The following is a 24,593-nucleotide window of genomic DNA, read 5'->3' on the forward strand; positions in this document are numbered from 1 at the left end:
GTCTAGCCATTTGAGAACAAGTTGCAGTTGTAATGCTTCATTGCCCCTAAATATTACAGTGTTTACCTCTCTGAAACAAGGAAACTCCCTTATAGTACATTCTTACTGGCCTCCAAATGAGAAAATCAACAATGATACAACACTACCATCCAATCCACAGACAGCATTTAAATTCCAGCAATTTCCTCAACAATGTTTCTTTTTCCTTCGTGATCTAGAAACCCACATTGCATTTAGTTGTCATGACACTGGTTTTGTTCAGTCTAGAACAATTCCTCAGAGTTTCCCTGAGGATCTTGATAATCTGATCCTCAACATGAGTTCAAATGATGTTTTTTTCCTAACCCCACTCAGGCCATGCATTCTTGGCAAAAATAGCACCAAAATCACACTGTTGCCCTTCTCCGTTCATTATAATGGAGGCACAGAAGTTGAGTCATCCTACCACTAGTGATGTTAATTTGATCACTTGGTCAGGTTCGTGTGTAGCAGGCATCACAATTTCCCCCTTTGTAATTTATTAGTTTTCTGTGAGGAGAAATTCTGATAGTATACTACTCTCCTGTAACTTACCAAACCTCCAACCAGCCTTAGCATTCATTGATGACTTCCTTCTGAATCAGCCATGAGTCTACAATAGCTGTCAAGTGAGTGATTTTCCATTTTCATCATTCTGCCTTAATTTATTAGTTGTCATTCTACTATAAGGAAGAGCTTTTCCTTTTTGTCTATTTATTCATTTGTTTATTATTTATTTGTTTATATTATATGGACTTATTTTGTTATTTTTTAGTTTATTATTTATGGACTTACAAAGTCGTATTTTGTTCAATGAGTTAGTAATCCATTACTCTTATTAATTATTTTGATACAAATTGTTATAGATTTGGCTTCCCAAGCTGACTCTTATGTCTTTTTTGCATTTTCTTGATATTTGGCATAACAAGATGTTCCAGGCTCATCTTGTTTTTGCCTCACCCCAGCCCTGGAATCAGCCATTTTTCTAAGAGGCTCTTGGTTCCTTTTGATGGAGGATGTTATTCAGAAACCAAGATCTGAGTATTCGACATGATCATTGCTATTGGGATGGTATTGCTTCAAGGACCTCTCAGAAAACAGAACTAGGAAATACATGTACATATATTCATATATCTCTATATATTGTTATATGTATCTTAGAGTTGTAAAAAAGAATTCATACTAATGTATCTTACTTAAACTCTCCTGAAGATTCTTTCTATCCTTCTCTCTGTCCATGTCTGTAAATCTCTTCTCTAACAGTGAGAAACCGCCCCCCACACACTACCTACCTACACACACACACACACACACACATTAATTTGTTCAACCACATGGGCTGCCTCTCACCTGCCAGCTCTGCAGATCTCCCAACTCACAAGGATTCCTTGGCTTCCAGCTACCGAGCTGATGCAGGTAGCTGCAGCATCTATGCTGCACCCTCACCTGTTTGCTGGCCTGCAGCAGCTGACCCTCTGTGCTGAGAATATATTTCTTACACACCTGATATTTATGGGCACTTACGTGTTTTTTTCAGAAATATTACTTGTCTGAAACTCTAAATCAAGTCTCATTTAAAATAATACCTCCTTCTTGAAATCCTCTCAGATCCTCCAAATGGGAATAGCTCCTTCCTACTTTTTGTCTTTCCCATTCTCACATCTGTCCTCAGGGCATTAGGTCTTTGGGAGACCACGTATGCTATTGGTTGACTGGATACATCTTGCCTACTTATTTCTGGCAGTTGTTTTCCGTGAAACAATGGGAATTGGATGAGTTCTCTTTCTTTTCTCCATGTAATCTTTGAACAGATGTTGTTGATGACCTGCCTGCTAACAAACACTGCATTGTATCTGCCCTTCCATTTTCATTGCCCAGAGTTGCATCCAGTGTGTTCTGTGTATTTATGCCTGGTCTCTTAAAGCTGGCCCTATTCTGGGGATGCTCCTCTTTGCCCACATTTGGACTAATTTTCTCCGACTCCTGTAACCATTCATCTCAAGATCTCCAAAGCCTACAAAGGGTCAGCCTCTTCTGGGATTGGTGTTTAGTGCCTCTGTCACAAAGTGTATGGTTCTCCTAACAGTTGTGCACACATCTCACATCAAACTGTTAAGTTCCTCAATTGATTTTTACATACTCTATAGAACATAAACCAAAGCCTTACATGTGAAAGGGACTCAACTGATATTTCCTAAATTTGAGTATGTGATAAATTACTTTTCTCTGACATCTCACACTAAGATAATTCCATATCTGGTTTATTAATTTGTGGCTAGGATTTGGTTTAATGATTAGTTCTAACATTATAACTCTACCCAATCTAATGTGGTCCAGTGTAGCGTAGCGTGACACAGTACAATTCAAGAAAATTTCTTGAAAACAATTAAAAATGATGTATTTTTGTTACATTCAATGCATTTATTTGCTGTTTATTTGGAACTTCCAAAAGCCTTGGATTAATGTTAAAGCAATTTTCTAGAGAAAACCACATTTAAGGAAACAAATTATTGATTTATTTCAGGATTCTCAGTTTCCATAATCCCAGAGTTTTTCACTTGTTTGACAAATTAGAACATCATACATTGAATTTTATTGGCCATTCACATGTTTTCCAGGCTATGGCTTGTTATTCAGAGGATAAATTCATAGTTCAGAGACATTCATTCTCACTGTAAATAGTTTAAAATATAATATGTAAAATGCCAATTGTTTTTTAAAAGTTGCCATGTGTTAAATAACCTACTTACTGGACAATATAGAAATACTTCAAATAAATATAAAACTAAAATAATATTCTATGTATTTCATCTCTGGAACCTACAGGTCAACTGATGTTCAATTTTGTTTCTTGTGGGCTTTTTCTGATAGCCTAGTAAGAACCTTAGAGGTCAATTTATAGTTATAATTTGAGCTCTGTGTACAACTGTTTTAACTCCTGTTTTTAAGACATTTTCCTCAATAAATGGATGTGCAGTAATAGTATCTATCTGAGTTGCATGCACAGAGAGGGTCTTAATATTTTGGTCATTTAGTACATTTCAACATAAAGACTTGCTCATGACCAAATTACTACTAAAGCAGGCTCTTTATCAGTCCAGTGTCCCATCCACTTAAAAACTGGATATACACTGAGAATTCGGCCACCATTAAGCCCTTGCTGCCATAAACTGTTCACTTAATAAGAACTTGACATGAGATGGGTAAATGAATAGGTTTTCTTGGGTTTCACTTTTGTTCCTCTCTTCTTGTTCATCTCTTTACATTTGTGAAACTCATTCTTATTTTAAGATTCTTGAGTACACAAGAGAAACTGCTCAGTAGTTCCATATGCCTTTTCAATGGAATCAGCAAGATTTTTGCTAGAAGCGCTAGTTTTAATGGAGCTCGTTTTAAAAATATAGAATATGGCAGCATCTTTAAGAAAAAAGGAGAACCTTCAGGTTTTTTTTTTTAATTAAAAAAATTTTTGGCTGCCTTGGGTCTTCATTGCTGCACGCGGGCTTTCTCTAGTTGCGGTGAGTGGGGGCTACTCTTCATTGCAGTGTGCTGGCTTCTCCTTGTGCTGGCTTCTCTTGCGAAGCACGGGCTCTAGGTGCGCGGGCTCAGTAGCTGTGGCTTGCAGGCTCTAGAGCGCAGGCCCAGTAGTTGTGACGCATGGGCTTAGTTGCTCTGCGGCACGTGGGATCTTCCCAGACCAGGGATCGAACCTCTGTCCCCTGCATTGGCAGGTGTATTCTTAACCACTGCACCACCATGGAAGTCTGAACCTTTAGTTTTTACACAAGCACTGTCACCATGGGTGATTCCATACTTCATATATCAGGTCAAACACCTAAAAGAACAACACATAAAGCTGAAAATTGGAAATAAAATCTTTTACTTTTTTGTCAATTAGTATAACATAATATTGCATTTTGACAGTCATCCAAGTTTGCTCTGTAGGACCCTTGAAAGACAGAAGAACCTATACTGTTTTTCATATTTTGGTGTGAAAACTCAGATTTAGTTACCATGATGGTTTCCTCCTCTGCCTAGGTAGACCAGGTATCTTCACAGTCGCTATCTTAAAGTTTGTCTATAGACCGTATGAACAGGAACTAATAATAACCCAGAACAGGGTTTGGCTTACCATGGAGTAAGTTTTCAATAAATATTTGTTGGCTTGAAATTGCCTTGTGAGGCACTGATGAGAAATCATCAGATATCGATGCTGTCTGCTGACCTTTATTCACAGTCGCTTTCAAGTCAGACATCAAGCCTGCTTTCCATTCTCAGTCTGGAGAACTTATTATCCTTAAAGGCTTTGTTTGCAAAATACATTATCAGTAAAAGCAAAATACTCCATTAGAAAAACAGTGTGTTTACACGGAACTCAGTAAACTATTTTACACAGTAGTAAAAAATAAAACCAATCATGTCTCCTCTTCCCCTCTAATGTGAGATACTGCAAATTTCTAGGCGTCAAAAACCATAATAAATGTGCCCCAGGGAAACCATAATACGTCTAAAAATTCACATATGTATTCTCACCAGAAAAATTTGCCTTTGCTTCTTTATGTTGGAACAATCATCCAAGTTTTCTTGCAAAATAAACATTACATACGGTACCTAGAAGGCTCAATTGTTGGGTGTAATTTTAAGTTCAATAACATACCGCAAGGGGAAACACTCACAGTTGGAGTTAGAAATTCTGTTTTACTTGAAGTTTTGGATACAGGTTGAACTGAAGACAGAAATTATGGCATAAATCTTATCAAAATTGGGTTCAGTCACAATGTTACAAAAAACTGTGCCAGTCTTCTGACTATCCAATAAAGAAATGACCGTAAAAGAGAGCCCTTGCTTAGAACACAACATAGATTTCCACAGCTAATAGTACTTATTAGTAAAAACCCAGCCATATTTCTTTCATAAGTCATAGTTTATTTCCAACTTAGTACAACTCTGAAGAATGAAATGAGGCCTTGCTTTTAGGACATTATTCCAACGTACTAGCCATTCAAAAAACTTGTTGCCGAGTTCCATCGGTAGCGAGAGTGGAGAGCAGACCTCCGTGGGCCCTGGGCAGCCCTGCCGCCGGCCGAGTTACCTTCACACCGCGAGGAGCGCAGCTGCCCGGGTCTCCCCTTCCCCCTCCCCGCCGCACCCGTGAGCCGGGAGGCCGACACACTGCGTCCGAACCTCCCCGCTTCAGTGCGGCGGACACCAAACCGGGCCCCACCCACATCCGCCGCGCGTGCCGGCGGGCACCATCCACATCCGGCGGGTACCATCCACATCCGCCGCGCCTGCTGGCGGGCACTGCAAGAGCAACGCGAGGAAGGTTTCGAGAACAAATATTCGCTGGAAGAAACGGATATGGTTTCCTCAACAGGAAGGACTCCAAGGAAGATGTATTTGTACAGCCGACTGCCGTAAAGAATTACCCAGGAAGTCCTCTCGCGGTGTAGGGGATGGAGAGACTGTGGAGTTTGTGTTGGAGAAAAGATTGCGGGGGCAGTCAATGAACAGCAGAGCGGAATCGTTCTAGAGGCGTTCCCTGTCGCAGGGGATGCAACACAATGACCAGCAGAATGACCAGAATGGTGAGAGTGGGGGAAAGAGTGAAGGATGGAAGATGCTCCCCAAGGCCAGGCCGCACAGCGCCGGCCCTGCCTCAGGCTACGGTGCCCACCCCCCTACAGAGACGCTTTGGGCGCCATCGCTGTGCTTCAGCCCTCCTGTGCAAGGAGAAGGAATGGAGGGTGCTGCCAACCAGGGTGCCCAGGAACGAGGTAGACCAGTGAGACAGACTGTGACCGAGGTTAGAGGTCGCGATTCCGCAGATATCACGAGGGATGACATAAGGAAGGAACATGACACCAGGAGTAAGTAGAGCTAAGTTCTAGTTCCAGTTTTGTCCCTTGTTCGTTGTATAATCTGGAACAATTCATGTCACCTTTTTGGGTCTCAGTTTCCTTTTTACAAGGGAAATAATTGGGAAAATGAGCTCTAATATCCTTTCTTGCTTTAAAATGGGATAAATTGTGTTCATCACTATTGTTTTTGTGCCCAGGAGTTACCAATGAATTTCACATGAAATTAAAACATAAATTTATGTTTTCAAAAAGGTCATCATTTTGAGTATTAGTGAAGAGGAAATAAAGGATGGAATTAAGTTTATTGCCTGTCTTCGTCACCCAGAGCTTCAGATACCCTAGAGGTCGTCTGAGCAACCCATCTGCACAATGGGAACACCACTTCCCCATTTGCTAGGGGAAGGAAGGAGATGTGCAACAGTCAGCCCACTCCACTTGCTGGCTTGTGCTTGTGCTGGCTCTTCCCCCGTTCTCTTTTCTTCTCTATTTAGTATATCATGTTCACGTTCTCATTCTGTTAGGTGGTACTGAATTCACTCTTGCCTCACTCTGTCTTCTTGGTTGCTACTTGATTTCAAAGTGCTTTTGCCTAAATTTATTTAATTCTCAATTTATTTATTTAAATTAATTAATTAATTAATTTAATATTAACTCTGTCTACATCCTACCTATAACTTGAGTGGCAGGGGGTAAATAAAACATATTGAAATCCTTGGAGACCAGGTTTAAATAACCGTGAGGTATTATTGAGAGGTCATTCAGCTTAAAAAAGTTGACTACTCTGATTTTTGCATATGTTAGCAACCTATTTGGAATGATTGCAATGACATTTATGTATGACTGACTCTGAGAATCTGGCCTTAGGGACCGTTTGGAAAAGAGCATAGTTTGTTTAATTGAAATTTCTGTCATAATTTCCCATGTCAAAGCAACTAAGTTTACATTCAGTGGTAGTTGTTGAGCTTAGAAGAAACAGAATGTTTGAGTTTTTACACTATGCATGTGACTGTGAACATCAGTCTGCCAAAAAAGGTATAAGTAGCATCTTGTGCAGGAAAAACTGCCAGACCGAAAGGGAATTATTTAAAATATCAGGGTTTTCCACATTGGTTCTTCTTTGCCTTAAGGGAAAGAAGCGGATGTAAAGACATCTGGAAAACTTTCATAAAGTGAGGATTTTACTTATCTACCTCTGGGTTGATAGCTTTAATTTCCAAACTCTTTAACTGTAATGGGAATACATTTGCTCATCACTCTGTGGAGTATTGTAGGAGAGAGGGAGGGCAAGACCTATTACAAATAACAGCCCAGTGTGGCTACATCTTCCACATGCTGAAATTAAAGGTTTTTTAAACTGGAGAATGCAAGGGTACCTAAGAGACTTATTTATGTAGTAGTGGATATTAAACCTAAAGCCCTTTTGTCCATTCTGTAGTGTAAATTGGAGAACATTTTTCTGTGTTTCCATCTGGATATGTTTGCTGTGATAGATCACTGACATGACTTTAATATAAGGGAAGAATATATTTAAAAAAATACAACAGCAAAAAAAAAGAAGATTGAAGTGGGACCTGTGATTAGGATATGTAGAGTAAGGGTTCTTTTTAGCTCTTCACTCTTTTGTTGCATCTGAAGATTTTACTTTTGTGCTGATTTGGGAATTTGTGCTTGCTTTTGCGTGTCTCTTCTTTTATTGATGGTCTTAAGCTTTAGAGATTTTGCAACTGAATTACAGCTTTATTTGTAGACGTGTGTGCTGAGTGCTATTGGACTAGACCAGAGGTTCTCAAAACAGTGGTGTGAGAGGTAAATAGCAGAAAGTGTGGAAAAAAAATTTCTTTGATAAACAGGCAGGACTGTCACTAGCGGTTTCAAATATAAGGAAGAGGCTTTAGTTGTTGAGTTCTACAGCTTGTATGTTGGCTTCTATTATTCATGGGAGGAGTTGCTGACAATACTTTGGGAAAACTTAGAAATTGTATGTATGGAATTTTTGCAACATAGATTTTGAAGTGCTTTTGAAGGTAAGAGTTATTTAAGAAGAGCACAGACTGCAGACAAAAAAAAATATAAGGTGAACTTTAATTTCGCACAAATGACCTGCAAGTTATAGTCTGTTATAAATTGTTTTGGGGAAATATATATTGATTTGAAAGCTATTCCCCACCTTTCAATCTGATGCAAACGTCGGTCATTCTACCTAGAATTACTACTGTCAGTTCTCTAATTATATGCAAAAAATAAAATGGAGTGAAAGTTTTAGAACTGCTAAACCTTAGAGCTGGAGTTTCTAAAATGTTCTGGGTTGTTTTAGTGGAATGCCAGGATATACAGTGTCATTAATGAGCATCTGTTGGCTTGATCTTTCTACTGTTGAGCACATTCCTTATTTTTTTCAGCGAAACGTTGTCTCCTTCTCCTTGTTTGTTAGTTTTCTTTAAGTTCTTGTGATTTCCGTTGTGGATGAGGAGGAAAAATTCAAAGATATATTACTCTCCTAGTACACCAATAGCTTAGAAGAAGCCACATCATTTAGGAGCTTCTTGATAAGCTGACCTCAAGAATTCCTGAATTTACAGAATCATTTCAGGTTAACTCCACTATTTTAGAAATGGTTTGCATATGTTTATCTTATTTCTTTTGATTTTCATTGTTATGCATTTTACATAGTTAACAAGTTATGGTTTCTTTACTATTTACTTGGACTGCAGTGCATTGTAGTATATATTCCTCATGGTGGAACAGTTTCCAGATGGCCTATGTAATGGTATATATATATATATATATTTTTTTTTTTTTTCCTAATATGGGGCAAGCAATAACCATTTTTAAAAGAAGATGGGAATACACAACAAGTATGTCTTTAGGCACTCATGCTTTGGGTGACATTCCTATCTTGCCTACTCACCAGTGCCTTGTAGACTTATCTAGTAGGGATGGGCAAAAAGCAAAACTAGAAATATTTCTCTCTAAGAAGCATAATGAAAAAGAATGTCTAACACATAGAGCATCATGCAATTTCCCCTTGAAATGCCAGTAGAAATCATCTAGAGTAAAGAGAAAATGATCATGAGACCTCCTACTTGACCCCTGTGGGTGGCTTTTGTTTCTAAACTCCTTAATTATAACAAGAATTGTCTTAGTTAATCTATCTTCGACATTGATGGGGGAAGAAAAGGCCATTAATTTCTAGTTTTATATGTTTAAAACCATGTACTTACTCTTTTCTCATCTTTCCTTAAACCTAAACATTATTTTGACTTTGATATGTAATTGTTTCATTATAAAAAGGAGCACATAGTATATGAAATAAGTTGCTCTTCATTTTAACTGTCAATTTTATTTGTAATTATTATGTAGTTAACATGTTAATGATGTATGTTTTAGGTTTTTATTACTTAGAATCTTACAAATTACTTTTTAAAGAATGTATTTCATAATTACTAGGCTAGGTTATTTTGTGGTATGTCAAAATTCACTGAAATAAAATTAGAAAATTGAAAAGAATCTTTGTTATAAGTCATTTGCAGCCAATTATGAAGACTTTCAAAATACTGTCTCATAGAGACACAGATGTGGTGACAATAGTAGAGGCCACATAGAATAACATACGGCTAGTCATTTAAGGGAGATAGTCCCATCTAGATAGGTCTGTTATCTGTTAAATTGTTTGCACCTTCATTATAAATTCTGTAGATTGTTTATTCAGTTTTTAGAGAGGACAGTATGGCCATATATCTCACTTAGAATGTACATGTTTATGAAGCTATATAGCCTACATTTCGAAGAGAGTGATCTTGGTCTCTCTTTTTTTTTTTAAAAAACAGTTTTCTGAGACTATTGTCCCTGCAGCAATCAGTTTATACCACTAGGGGTCAGTCTACATGAACAGATGTCCATGTATATCACTTAGGTGTCCAGTTTTAGGACAGTGTTATCAGTTGATTTCATGCAGTGTCTTTTCATTTGGGGATAGAAGAATCTCCTTGGACACTTACACGGTAATATACAGCATCTTGCATCCTGAATTTTCTAGCTATACTCTTGACAGGACATTTCTCGAAGGATTTCAATATACAGCTTAACTGTTCTTTTCCCTTACCTGTCTCGTTTCTCTTCTCTCTGATGTCAATTCAGAGCCTTCATCTAATTTAATATGCAAGAACAAGAGAATGGCTGACAACAGTGGAATCATAGGTCAGAGTCTTCCCCAAACCGTTATGAATGGGACTGAAGATGACAGTTACTCACGCAATGACTGGATTTGGAGGGTGACTGACATGTGGGAGTTATGTATGAGGGTGGCTTTTAAACTATGATGCCTTATCAAACTGCTGGTTTCTGTTACAGTATTTTTTCCCCCACATTTCCTCTGGTATCTGGAAGACAGTGAGGTCTGTCTTCCTCACTGCACTGTAAGTCCTTCCCAGGCAGGGGCTATATCTTACCCATCTTTCTTCTTCCAGTAAAAGAAGATGGGAATACATTAGCACAATGTTTGACACATAGTTGGCACTGATTGTGTTTTCTGAACTGAACTGAACTCAGTAAATACTAATATGCCAGAATGACCTACTACATAGTTATTTTTATTGGTAGAGAAATATTAAACATCAATGGAAATACCCATGGCATCATGGCCAAAAATATAATGACCCATTCTTCTTTTTCTTTCTAAAGGAGAAGAATGTACATAGTTTAAAGTAATTGGGACAATTTGGAACTCTTATCAAGCTAATAATTGTTCTGAGAAAAGAGAAATGCCTCTAATTTTTAGGTAAAACTCAGAAATATTCCCATCTTTCTCCGAGGAGGGCATTCTTGTTAGTTTGGAGACAACAAGGCTTATTTCTCAGAACAGCCTTCATGTTAAGTATAACATCACACTGGCCATGTTAGAAAATTAATTTAAAATAATAGAATCCGGCTTTCAGGATTGGAAAGGAACTTGTTTGTCTAGCTCACATCATTGTGAGAAATATTATTCCCTTTTAAGCATAATGAGCACCAAAGTTTGTTAAAAGGGTGATGGCTTTAGTAATGATACTAAATGATATAATATATATGTGTATATATATATATCTACTTAACACTAAATTATGTACTTATGCTGTGATCAAAAATGAGGTTCAACTTGTGACCACTGGGAGTCACTGTGTAGCTGTCACAGCTAAGGAGGCCCCCCCACACCATCCACACCAGCTTGCTGGGCTGCCGGGGAGATAACACACTCATCTCTTTTCCCCAACCACTGGCATTTATCCATTTGCCAACCGGTAGTTATTAAGTGTCCACAGAGAGCTGGGTGCTGTGTTAAATTAGGCAACACAGTGAGAACAAGCTGCCTGTGTGGCTAGCCCTGTTTCCCCTCTCCCAACCCCCTCCCCAGCAAAGCTCTTTAAATCTCCCTTATGATTTATGTTTTATTTATTTATTATTATTTTTACATTTATTTATGAGGTTTTGTCTTTCCTACTAGAGATCCTTGAGAGAGAGGTCTACATTTTTATTTTGTAAATGTTAATCCTATTGACCGGTTTGTAGTAGATCCTTATTACATGTTTGTTGAGTGACTGGATGCTATGCCAATTATTTCCTCTTGTTCTTTTGATTTTGCTGTTATTTCTTCTTGACTGCACTACTATCCAGTTATTGCTACCTGCTCTGCATCACTCCCTGCTCACTGTCCTTTAATGCTATTGCAATAATGAAATGGTTATAGGTGAACACTTTTCCTCTCATATCAATTATTCTTCCTTCCTCATTCTGCTGTAACAGTTTAGAGGTCTTGTTTATACCACATCAGAAGTGAATGACATCAGTTATCAGCGGCAGCATTAACAGTCTCACTTTTGTTAGTGGGAACTAGAATTGAACAATGTGTGGAAGACACCATAGGAAGTTAGAAATGTGAGTGATTCCATTTAGATTAGATCTGTCATGATTGACTCTAGAAAGTTGAATTTTGCCTCTGGCTTTGAAGTAATGAGACATTCCATTCTCTGGAATGGAGAGCAAAGGACGTTTTGGGGAGAGATGTTCAGTTATGTCTTGGCAATAAGGAGAAGAATTTATGTCTAAAAATGAGAACATGTGTGGGGGAAAGTGGGAAAAACTATCCAAGAGGCAGTGAGTCCATTTTGTGAAATACCTAGGATGTATTTCTAATTATGAGTTAGGGGACCGTAATATTGAATAGATCATGCTTAAAATTGGACCTTGAAGGCCACTTCTTATTGTATATCTTACTCTTCTTGCTAGAACAACTGGGTGTTCTCTGTAGGTACTACATCTGGAGTTATATCCAGTAACTTTTTCTGACACTTGCTATTACTAACAATACAAGTCTAAATATTGCCAGAGGGTCTCAACTTTCTTGCAGATAAGTTGGCATTTCATCCAGAGAACCTTTGCTTTTGCAGATGACAACTGCTGGAACATATGGGGCCCGAAGGTGAGCCAGTGTTTGGACACCTGATCTGTTACAAAGAGAGCATAGAGCTCCAAGTTATATTACAGATTTTCCATTTTTCTTTTGGCTTCCATTTTAAAAGAATATTCTCCTGGAGAACTTTCTGCCAGACTAGGAACTACAGATGCTGAACTTATGTGATAAAACATTGAGGCCCTTGAGGATAAATTGGTGACAGGGAAAAGTTGCTTGTTGAATTCAATTTGCATCTTTAAATATTTTAATTATTAGGTAAGTAGAAATGTGTGCTTAGGGTATAATTAGTAGTATAATTCTATTTTTATTCTATTCACTCTTTTCTTAACTTCTCTCCTTCATGCTATGTGTAAGGATCGCCAATTCAGGGGAACAACCCTTTTTTCCCATAATTGAGAACCAACCTTTATTCCCATAATTGCATAAGGACTTCTGTTCTTGTTAATGCCAATAAATTTTTAGTTCCATTAAGGGAAATGGATCTTTATTTTTGTGAAAGTTGTAGAATGAGATGGCTGGAACCTCACAGGTAATAAAGACCAGACAAACTGATTGAATGAAGAAAACCATAAAGAAAACAATTGATTTACGGTAATGATTTTTTGTTGTCCAAAAAAGTCTCCGTAATTAAATTTTCTTCCATGGGAATAATAGTGAAGGAGCCTACAGAAATTATATGTGTGTATGTCTGATTTCAGGCTATGTATTTTATTATTTTATGGGATTAGCTCATATACCCTGAACACTCACATGTAGAGCATGTTGTTCAACCTATAAGAGGAGGTCAACCACAATTTTTAAATCAACAACTGAAAGAGATAGTGTACCTGGTAAAAAAACATCTTACTTCACATTCTAAGGACTGGTAAGAGATCGTGTTAATCCTATGTCTACTCAAGGCTTGCAGTATGATTGGGAAAAAAAATCTCAACAGGTATATACCATTTAACTCAGTAGATATTTCTATAGATTTTAACTCTCTATTTTTGAAAATAGATTAATAATTAAACTAATTTATTGTAGTAATAGTGTCCATAAATAATTGTGTGCAAATTGATTTTCAAAATGTAATTATCATGTAAGGGTACCCAAAATAGTTTCCTATTAAAAAAATTGCAGAGTGTTTTTGGTAATTAACCTTTTAAATATTGCAAATAACCTTTACATAGATAAAATGTAAATTATATTTAGTAAGCCAGAATTTTTCATATATATCGAGATCTCTTAAAAATTGGTCAAAAATACAACTTCCTTCTATTTGGGATTAATAAAAGATACACCTACAGCGTTTCTTCTAAATGACACTAGAAGCATCCACTGAGCTTGACCTAAATATTGAGATAAGAGGATAGAATGGGTCTGGAATGGGTCTGCAGGCCATCAAAGCAATCAAATTAAAATTAAACAGTTTTGTCAGTCATAAAGATAGATATTTTATACTAAACACATTCAATCATTTACAGAAATTTTTACTTTAAGTAAAAAATTTGAATGGTGTGAGGCTGTGGCTCTATAAATACAGCTATAAAACATAATACAAAAAATCAAATGAACACATGAGATAAATCCGTGAAGTTATTGGACAAAATTTTCAAAAATAATGGGAATAAGTACCTAAATATTTTAACTCCTATTCCTTCAAAATCACTTACTGAACATGAATTCTGATTTATATTTGTGTTTTTAATCTACCTCTTCCATTTCTCACCAGGGTCGAGTGGTTAATCTTATATGAAAGGAAAAACCAAATGAACAAAATAGTGGTAAATGTAAACTGACTTCATATATGACCACTTGGTCTTGAAGCAGTAGAAAAATTATTTTATGCATAAATGGTCATTTGTCCCGAAATATTTCTTAGATAAATTGAGAATGTAATTTTCAGGTTATAACTTTTTGACAGCATAAAGGAATTTCTTTTTTAAAAAGGTACATCTTCCTATAGAGTAGTAAGAAAAATCAGAAAGAATGCTTTAGAAAGGGGAAACTAGGAAATAAGGAATTAGAAGACACCTTAGAAATTATCCAATGACCAGTACATCTCCCTCAACACATAGATGGGGAAACTGAGCTGTGGAGAGAGATAAACACAAGTTTGTCTACTTTTTTCTCTTAACTTTTTATTATGAAAACTTTTTTTTTTTTTTTTTTTTGTGGTACACGGGCCTCTCATTGTTGCGGCCTCCCCCGTTGCAGAGCACAGGCTCCGGATGCACAGGTTCAGCGGCCATGGCTCACGGGCCCAGCCGCTCCGCGGCACGTGGGATCTTCCCGGACTGGGGCACGAACCCATGTCCCCTGCATCGGCAGGCAGACTCTCAACCACTGTGCCACCAGGGAAGCCCTATGAAAACATTTTAAACATGCATAAAAGTAAAATGAGTAGCACAGGACTCTGCTGTCCTATATGGTGATCACTGGCAATGTGGCTGTAGAGCACTTCAAAGGTGGCTAGTGACACATGTTGAAATGATAATGTTTTAGGTATATTGAGTTTAATATATTTAAAAATGAATTTCACCTATTTCTTTTTACTCTTCAAAATGTGGCAACTAGAAAATTTGAAACTGTATATATGGCTTACATTATATTTTTATTGGACCGTGCTGGTGTAGAATCCCCGTTTACTTACACCCACTTCAACAGTCATCAACTCATGACTCGTCTTGTTTCATTTATACCCCGTGCACTTTAGAACTGCCTATGGTCATACTGGTAATTGGTCTCAGCTTTGGCATGGAACACCTGCTTGTTGGCTAGTGCTCTTTCCACTACCATACTTTTAAATTGAAGTCTTTTTTTGTGTTTGCTAGCTTTACTGTCTCCCAATTATGTAAGATCACATCTCTGAGAGTTACTGATTTTGACAGATTAATAATGCATTCATTCATTTCCTTTACAGACTATCATTTTAATTTAGTTGATAAAGATTCTTGGGTCAGGGCTTCCCTGGTGGCGCAGTGGTTGAGAATCTGCCTGCCAATGCAGGGGACATGGGTTTGAGCCCCGGTCTGGGAAGATCCCACATGCCGCGGAGCAACTGGGCCCGTGAGCCACAACTACTGAGCCTGGGCGTCTGGAGCCTGTGCTCCGCAACAAGAGAGGCCGCGATAGTGAGAGGCCCGTGCACCGCGATGAAGAGTGGCCCCTGCTTGCCACAACTAGAGAAAGACCTCACATGGAAATGAAGACCCAACACAGCAAAAATAAATAAAATAAATTAATAATAAACTCCTACCCCCAACATCTTCTTAAAAAAAAAAAAGATTCTTGGGTCAGATTTTCCATTAACTTTACTAAGTAGAGTGGTCTCATTTGTAAATCATTGCTCATTCTTCCAAAATCCTGATCACCTAAGGATAGAAATGGAATTAGTGCCTTCTCAGCATATACTTCTCATTTATATTTTTCATGCAAAGTTTCATTATTCACTGAAAATAGATGTTAAAAAGCATAATTGTTCAATAATCAATAAACATATTAATTGAATATTTACCATATTGAAAGCTCAGTGCAGGTGTACATACCAACCCCCTCCCACCACGATCCATCATTCAGAGAGTTAGTACTCATGGGGTAGAAAGAGAGAGGAAACACAAATTTGTTTCCAGACATGCTGGACCTGAAGTGTCAGGAAGAGATCAAAGCAGAAATGTCTAGAGATTAGCGAGAGCTGAGCTACTGGGGAAAACGTTTCCTACGTAGACAATTCTCTTCACTGATGACTTCTTGAATCAAAGAGGAAAACATTTTGATAAAACTGTTTATTATAGAAATATACTCTTTCAGGGAATATTTACAATTTAGTTTCTTCATATATGTTTATATACCTTTGTTATAGTTATTTCAGTGAAGCATACTATTCGTATTTTAAAAAACATAGTTGTGTTATTTGGGTGTATGTATATCATTAACAGAGCTATTTAATATGTTTTTTAACTTAATTACAAACCTGACTTGACTTCTGCATTTCCATTTGGAAAACTGCATGGGCTTTATCACAGAAAATCTGAGAGTTTTGAATTTTTCATTTTACTTGAGGTCAACACTTAGAGAAGGTTTCTGCCATTTACCTTCTGGGGTGATTTAGGTGGAAGTGATGATGTCTTTTGGTAGACTGTCTTCTACGTGCTCCACAGAGGCACATCCACTTGGGAAACTGACCTGTAAGGACCATGTCAGCTGGCTCCCTTGCCCTCTTGTCCCCTGGTTAGGTGAGGACAGTGGGGAAAACCAGTGGGAGATAGGAAGTAGGGAGGAACATGAACTTTGGGACCTATTCCTCTTGTTCTCTTCCTGTGGGGTGGCTGCTGTCTACCCAGCCTCTCTGTCTCTGGGTTTTGGTCACCAGTTACTCACTCCCCTGCAGACCTAGGGTTGCTAACGCCCCACCTATTAAAAGGCCAGGGCTACTGCCTCATCCCTTCTGGGCTTTTCACCCTTGCCTGTACATTTATAAAATCTTTTTATTAAATTCCCCGTAAACTCTCCTAATTTGAATGTGCCATCTGTTTTTTGTGGGATCCAAAAGTGTATGAGGATTTCCAGCCCTGGCTGTTCATGTTGGAATTCTGGTTTGACCCTGGATATCTGAGCATTCTCACCTCAGAAGCTGAGTTTCTACTTGGAAAAGAAATTAGCATGTTACTGGAGGCTCTGGGCCATTGAGCAAACGCTATAGAACAAGGGTTTTCTCGCATTCCTTTCTAATAATAAAATGTATGCTTCACCAGAATGAAATATAGAACTGACATTCCAGAATGTACTTGAAAACTAAACAATTCTTCAAGGTATACTTTAAGGAATAAGGTGGCAGCTGCAGTCCTGAAGTCAATACACTTGGACTTGACTTTAAATCGACGCCACAGACACATTTGGCCTCATGTTGCTGGCAATGGCATTAAGTCCTAGTGCACTTAAGAGCTTCAGATTTCTAATAAGCATTTTCTTCAAAGCAGTGGCTTGATTTGCTCTGTGATTTTTGTCAAGTGCATATCATATCAAAGGATAAGTGTTTGCCAAAGGCTTTCTTCAGCCACAAAAAGGGGAGTTTTGTTTGAAGAAAGTCAAGTTGCACTGACTAGCTCCCACTGGGAAGATGAAAGGAATGACTGGATTTCCTGTTACTCTGTTGTTGTTGTTTGTATCCCTCAAATATTTTAATCAACATGAAAGGACTTGTCGCACTGTGAGAGCAGTGCAATTTGAGAAAGCCATTCAAAGGCGGCCAAATAGATTCACAGCTAATAAAATTGTATTTGTCTGTTGTGTTAAAGACTAGATTTATGGGAGTAATAAGGGACAGAATGCCAGGCATGGAAAGAGAGATTATTATTTTCAGGAGATTATTTTCCAAATGCATTTCTCCACTGCAGATTCTTGATATGTATTATATACATTGAAAGAAACAATGAGATAAGTTGTAAAGGCTGGTTTTGGTCTGGTTATAAGAGGGGAGGAGAGGGTGGGATGAATTGGGAGATTAGGTTTGACATAAATACACTACCATGTGTAAAATAGATGGGAACTTGCTAGTTCCCAGCTAGTGGGAACCTGCTGTATAGCACAGAGTGCTTTGTGACGACCTAGAGGGGTGGGATTGGGGGGAGGTGGGAGGGAGGTCTAAGAGGGAGGGGTTATAGGTATACATATAGCTGATTTACTTCATTGTACAGCAGAAACTAACACAACATTGTAAAGCAATTATACTCTAATTTAAAAAAATTAAAAAATAATGTAGCATTGAGACATGATAGAAACTGTATAAATTCTATACATGTACATGGCCTAATGAATTTAGATTAATAATTTCAAATTTCAAATTAAAATTGCTGTGTTAATGATCTTAACTCTACAGTATGGAAAGTTCATCTAATTAATTGCTGTATATTGTTTTCCTGTTATATTTCTGTGAGATGTGTGTGTGTGTATATATATATATATATATATATATATCAATGCATGTTTGTTTAGAGGATGAATGATTGGATAGTTCAAGCACATGTATTTTCTTATTTTTGAATCTTTAAGAAGTTTGACTATTACAGTCATGTGATGATGCTTGTGCCCTGAAAAGCAAAATTTAAAAAGAAAAAGGAAAAGATAAAAAGAAGGAAAAAGTACCACTATCTTTGTATTCATTATAATTTATGATTACCAACTAGGAAATTAACTACATAGGACATTCTTATTCAAATGAAGCAAGTCTCTTATTGTCAGTCCTTGAGGCAAAAGAGAAGTATGACATTATCATACTTGCTCTCTCAAAAGGACGAAATCTGTGTCCCTCAATGAGGGCAAAGAAAAGTGAAGAACACCACCCCTACTCTGTATTGATTTTTATTTGAGTCTCATCTTTTCATGTTCTTATTTTTTATCTCTTTTTGTCTTATACTTTCTTTTCTTCCTATTAAAAAAATTATACAAGAAGTTAAGTTAATCATATTCCTTAGTATATGGGACATTCTCGACACTGTTCTGAAATAGGTCCTTCTCCTATTTTATGTATTGATCCATTGCTTTTCTTACACTTGTTCAAACCCCTCCTTCACAAAAGACAACCATAATATATATCTTTCTGTTCATATGGTCTTATAAAATATGAATTGCTGTTTCGCATGCATCTATTTTTAATTTATGTGAATGGTATTAGAAGATATCTTATTTTTGTTCTTATGTTTTTCACTCAATAGTATGTTTTAAGATTTTTCCTGTGACTGTGTGTAATATAGTGACAATAGTGTGCATTCACCAGGTGTTACCTACCCACTTCCTGGATCCTGTCCCCTATAATGTCTGCAGCCTTTGTCCCACATACAAAACTGTATGATCCCTATAGACATACGTGAGGAGCTCTTTGACATATACAAAGGAAAAGGGTTGCTGGGTTATAGGTTATATATATCTTTAGTTTGAATAAGTATTAACACATTATTCTCTGAATGTCTACATCAGTCCGTGTTTCTACCTGTAGTTCCTGAAGGTTCTCATTTTCCCATATTTCTGCCAACACTTGGTATTATCTAGATGGCTAATTTTTGTTAGTATAGGTGTAAAATAGATATGTGTTAATTATATCTCATTGTTATTGATATATCATTGTTTTACTGCACATTTTTCTGATTACTAATGAGTTTAAACATCTTATATGTTAGCTGGCCTTTTAGATTACCTCCTCTGTAAATTGCTAGAATGTATACTTTGCCCAGTTTTCAACTAGGATTGATATTTTTTCCTTTTTTGATTTTCTTAGTAGGGTCTACATATTAGAACCTTGATAGTTTTAGACATTGAAAACTTCTTACAATCTCCCATTTTCTCTGATCTTCATATCTTCCTTTTCTCTGATCTTCACGAGGTCTTTCCTTGAGCAAAATCCTCAAGTCTGATGTAATAAGTTGTGTCTATTTTGTGTGTATGTGGTTTTAGGGTTCGTATAAAAAGTCATTCCCCACCAAATGTCCCTAAGTTATCCGTCCATATTACCTATTAATTTTATAGTTTTTCATTACATATTTGAGTCTTTAATATATTTGGAGTCTACATTTATATGTTGTGTGGATTGTGAATGACTATAGATTGAATGTTTGTCTCCCCTCCCCCAAATTCATATGTTGAAATACTCACTCTCAGTGTGATGATATTAGGAGGTGTGGCCTTTGAGAGGTGATTAGGTTATAACAGTGGAACCCTCATGAGTGGGATTAGTGCACTTATAAACGAGACCCCAGGAAGCTCTTTTGCCCCTTCCACCACCTGGGGACATAGCTAGAAGATGGGTGTCTCCTACCAGGAAGCAGGCTCTTGAGACAGCGAATCTGCTGGTGACATGATCTTCAACCTCCTAGCCTCTAGAACTGTGAGAAATTTCCGTTGTTTATAAGCCACCCAGTTTAAAGTATTCTGCTATAGCAGCATGAATGGACAAAGACAGAGATTCAGTTTTATTTTTCTCCATATAGTAACATTTTTCTCAACTCTGTCTCTTAAACAATCTACCATTTGCCCATTGGTTGTGCTGCCACCTTTATCATATATTTCTGTTCATGAGTCAGAGTCTGAGCTATTTTCTTCCCTTGGATCATTGTTCTTATACCATAACATACTGCCACTATATATATATATATATATATATATAAATATATATATATATATATTTAATTTAATTTAAATTAAATTAAATTTTATTTTTAAACATCTTTATTGGAGTATAATTGCTTTACAATGATGTGTTAGTTTCTGCTTTATAACAAAGTGAATCAGTTATACATATACATATGTTTGCATATCTCTTCCCTCTTGCGTCTCCCTCCCTCCCTATCGAATTTCCCTTTTTTTTTTTTTTTTTTTTTTTGCGGTACGCGGGCCGGGCCTCTCACTGTTGTGGCCTCTCCCGTTGCGGAGCACAGGCTCCGGACGCGCAGGCCTAGCGGCCATGGCTCACGGGCTTAGTTGCTCCGCGGCATGTGGGATCTTCCCGGACCAGGGCACGAACCCGTGTCCCCTGCATCGGCAGGCGGATTCTCAACCACTGCGCCACCAGGGAAGCCCGGGTATTTGTGTTTTGAATAAGTCCTAGAAATATATAGTATTTAGGTAGTATCTCATTTTTATTATATTTTCTAATTGTTATTGTTTGCCTCTAAAGAGATCCTAATGAATTTTGCAATTTAATTTTATATCAGGAAATCCTTGTCAACTTCTTTTTTAGTTCTAATCATTTGGTCTATTGATTTCATTGATTGTCCTGCAGGATAATTACCCACTACAGTGTTGATATTTACTAGAATTCATTTTTGGCTGTTTTCAGGTGTATTTCCTCTTCTTTTCTTTGATTCTAACCTTCTAGATTACAAATCTTATCAAGGCATTTGATAGTGTTGAATATAAAACTTTTACAACCATCTTCATCTTCTTGTTTCAATGCTTTCTTCAATATTGTTTTCAAGGTGGCTTTAATATGGCAAAATATTTGAGGTTTTGTATGCCTAAGAAGATTTTTTTAATCATTTCCGAGTGTTTAAAAGATAATATGGCTGGATCTAAAATTCTTACATTAAAATTATTTCCGGGCTTCCCTGGTGGCACAGTGGTTGAGAGTCCGCCTGCCGATGCAGGGGACGCAGGTTCGTGCCCTGGTCCGGGAAGATCCCACATGCCGCGGAGCTGCTGGACCCGTGAGCCATGGCCGCTAAGCCTGCGCATCCGGAGCCTGTGCTCCGCTACGCAGGAGGCCACAACAGTGAGAGGCCTGCGTACCACAAAAAAAAAAAAAAAAAAAAAAATTATTTCCCTTCCGTACATTAAAGCATGAATTATAGCTGCAGGGAACCCAGGGTAACCTGATTCCTATCCTTTTGTAGGTTATCTGCTTTTCCTCTTTGGAATTCTATTCTTGTCTGTGGTATTCTTAAATATCATAATAGTGTGTCTAGAAGTAAGCTTTCTTATTATATGTTTTTTTAAGTTGCTCGGAGAACTTTCAATCTGAGGTCTCACTTTTCATTAATTCTTGTTGTCTCTTCTTTCCTTTTTCACCTCCCCTATTTCAGGGATTCCCACCACCTGGAACTAGACCTTTCCATGTCTCTTTATTTTTATTTTATATCATTTTAGTTTTTCTTGCTGCTTTCTCAAAGGTTGCCTAAATCAGATTTCCTGCTTGTAATTTTATTCTTAAACTGTGTCTATTGTGCTGTTTATTCAATCTCTTCTTTCTTTCAACCATTATTGTTCTTAGACCTACTATTTGATCAGTTTTTCAATTCTTGTTCCCATTTGATATTGCTAGCATCTTCCTTCATATATTTAAGTATATTTATTATGCTTTAATTTTTTAATTCCTCTGTTCAGCTTTAATTCATATGTGCTAAATTCATTGTTTTTCTTTTATAGTGGTTGTACTTGTTCTTTTGTCTTTAAGCACATTATCCTATAAGAGTATCAGCTACTCTGCCTGGTAATGTGTATTAAAAAACACTGAGGACTAAATTATAATTTCTGTCTCTCTTATGTAAATGGGTGAAGCTTAGGGTAGAGAATTTTAGACATTATAGAACCACTGTTGTTCACTCTTGCTTACCATCATCAGATGAGGACCATTGATGATAAAAACACATGCTTATTGTCAGACTACTTCTGTGGTCAGGGACTCACTTTTATTTATTTTTATTTTATTTTAAAATTTCTTATTTAATTACCTTTTTTAAATTTAATTTTTCATTTTATATTGGATTATAGTTGATTTACAATGTTGTGTTAGCTTCAGGTGTACAGAAAAATGATTCAGTTATACATATATATATATATCATTCTTTTTCAGATTCTTTTCCCATATAGGTTATTACAGAATATTGAGTAGACTTCCCTGTGCTATACTGTAGGTACTTGTTGATTATCTATTTTATGTATAGTAGTGTGTGTATGTTAATCCCAGACTCCTAATTTATCCCTCCCCCCACCCACGTTTCCCCTTTGGTAACCCTAAGTTTGTTTTCGAAGGCTGTGAGTCTGTTTCTGTTTTGTGAATAAGTTCATTTGTATCATTTTTTAAAGATTCCACATATAAGTGATACCATATATTTGTCTTTCTCTGTCTGACTTACTTCACTTAGTATGGTAATCTCTAGGTCCATCTGTGTTGCTGCAAATGGCATTATTTCGTTCTTTTTTATGGCTGAGTAATATTCCATTGTATATATGTACCGCATCTTCTTTATCCATTCCTCTGTCAATGACATTTAGATCACTTCCATGTCTTGGCTATTGTAAATAGTGCTGCAGTGAACACTGGGGTGCATCTGTCTTTTCGAATTATGGTTTTCTCCTGACATATGCCCAGTAGTGGGATTGCTGGGTCATATGGTAGTTCTATTTTTAGTTTTTTAAGGAACTTCCGTACTGTTCTCCATAGTGGCTGTACCAATTTACATTCCCACCAACAGTGTAGGAAGGTAGGCACTCACTTTTAAAATCTTGGAAAGGAAGGGAGAAGGCAGTCTCCTTAGTTTGTAATCTACTAGCCCTGGGGATAAGAAGGCATTAAAGAGTGAATGATGGAGGGCAGAAGGTCAGCTTGGATCTGTTTGAATCCACTTCTCATCCCAACAGGGCTTTTGCAGCACCTTGAAGTTATTCTGTGGATGCTGGTGGTCTAGGCCACCATCATTAGCATATGGCTTCTGTGGCCAAGTGGAAAGTGATGATTTTCCCAAGCCAACACAAGAGAAAGGAAAGGGCAAAATATAAATATTTTCCTGATCACAGTGACCAGTTTAGGACAATCTGTAGTCTCATTTGTGTTTTTTTGCAGGTTTTGTTGTGGTTGATTATTTTTGTTTGTTCATCTAATATATTCTTTCCTGTAATTTCTGTAATTTTTCAGAAGGAATTCAGTGGGAACTTTCTGACAGCTTTTCTGTCCACTGTCTGTGTCTCACTTTCTCTCTCCTTCCCTCTTCCCTTCCTTCTCCTTCCTTTCTTTTCCCTTTTCTTCCCTCTCTTCCCCAGACTCTGGAATAAGGACTGGAGTTAGCAGCTTTTACTTTTCTTCTCTGCCCATGTACAGTCTTCTAGCCCTACAGTTTTCTTAAAATGTTCAGAACCTCAGATCATGGTTTGAAATGTCCCCAATAAATTGATCAGTTTTCTTCTACTGAAGGTGTTTGCCCAATGAGAGAAGTTGTCATTGACATTGGTGATGTTTAAGGAATTTACTTATTCACTGGCTCTTTCCTAAAAATCGTTGTCAGCTTTTTCTATCTTGTGGTTATTCTATTATTATTTTCCTTACCATTTCCTGGGTTTAATTACTTCCATATTCCATATAGCTCATATGATCCCAGAATTTTCAGACCCCTAGAGTTTTCATTTGCAATTGGTTAAAGTACAGTTATTTTAAGAGACACTCAAGAATTGCTCAGATATTCTTGGGAGAAGTTTAGTCCTGCCTGTTTTCTTCATAATATCCAGAATTCTCAAGAACTGGTTGGCCATTATCATATTTTTAGTGACAACTTCCTTCTTTTTTAGGAAAGGACAGTTATCTAGGGTTTTCTCTGGATGGGAGTAGAGATGAACTTTTTCCAGTTCTTTTAGATTTTCTGTATTTTTAAATTTTCCCCAGTGAACTACTTTAATAAAAAAAAATAAGAAAAGGTTTTTAAAATGAGAAAGGATTAAAAAGTAATAAAGCATTAAGAAATGCCTAAAACTTTTGGAACTATTAGTAGACTCTGTCATTGTTCTGTATTTCTCCAAATTCAATG

The 24,593-nt window shown here is 37.2% G+C and overlaps 1 pseudogene; it reads left to right on the top strand.

Moving 5' to 3' along the window:
* The first annotated feature begins 1,068 nt into the window (after positions 1-1,068).
* Positions 1,069-24,593, top strand: part of LOC131756884 (Y-box-binding protein 1-like) — a 468,984-nt pseudogene continuing 445,459 nt past the window's right edge.

Source organism: Kogia breviceps, chromosome 5 (assembly GCF_026419965.1).
Source record: "Kogia breviceps isolate mKogBre1 chromosome 5, mKogBre1 haplotype 1, whole genome shotgun sequence".
Taxonomy (NCBI): Eukaryota; Metazoa; Chordata; class Mammalia; order Artiodactyla; family Physeteridae; genus Kogia; species Kogia breviceps.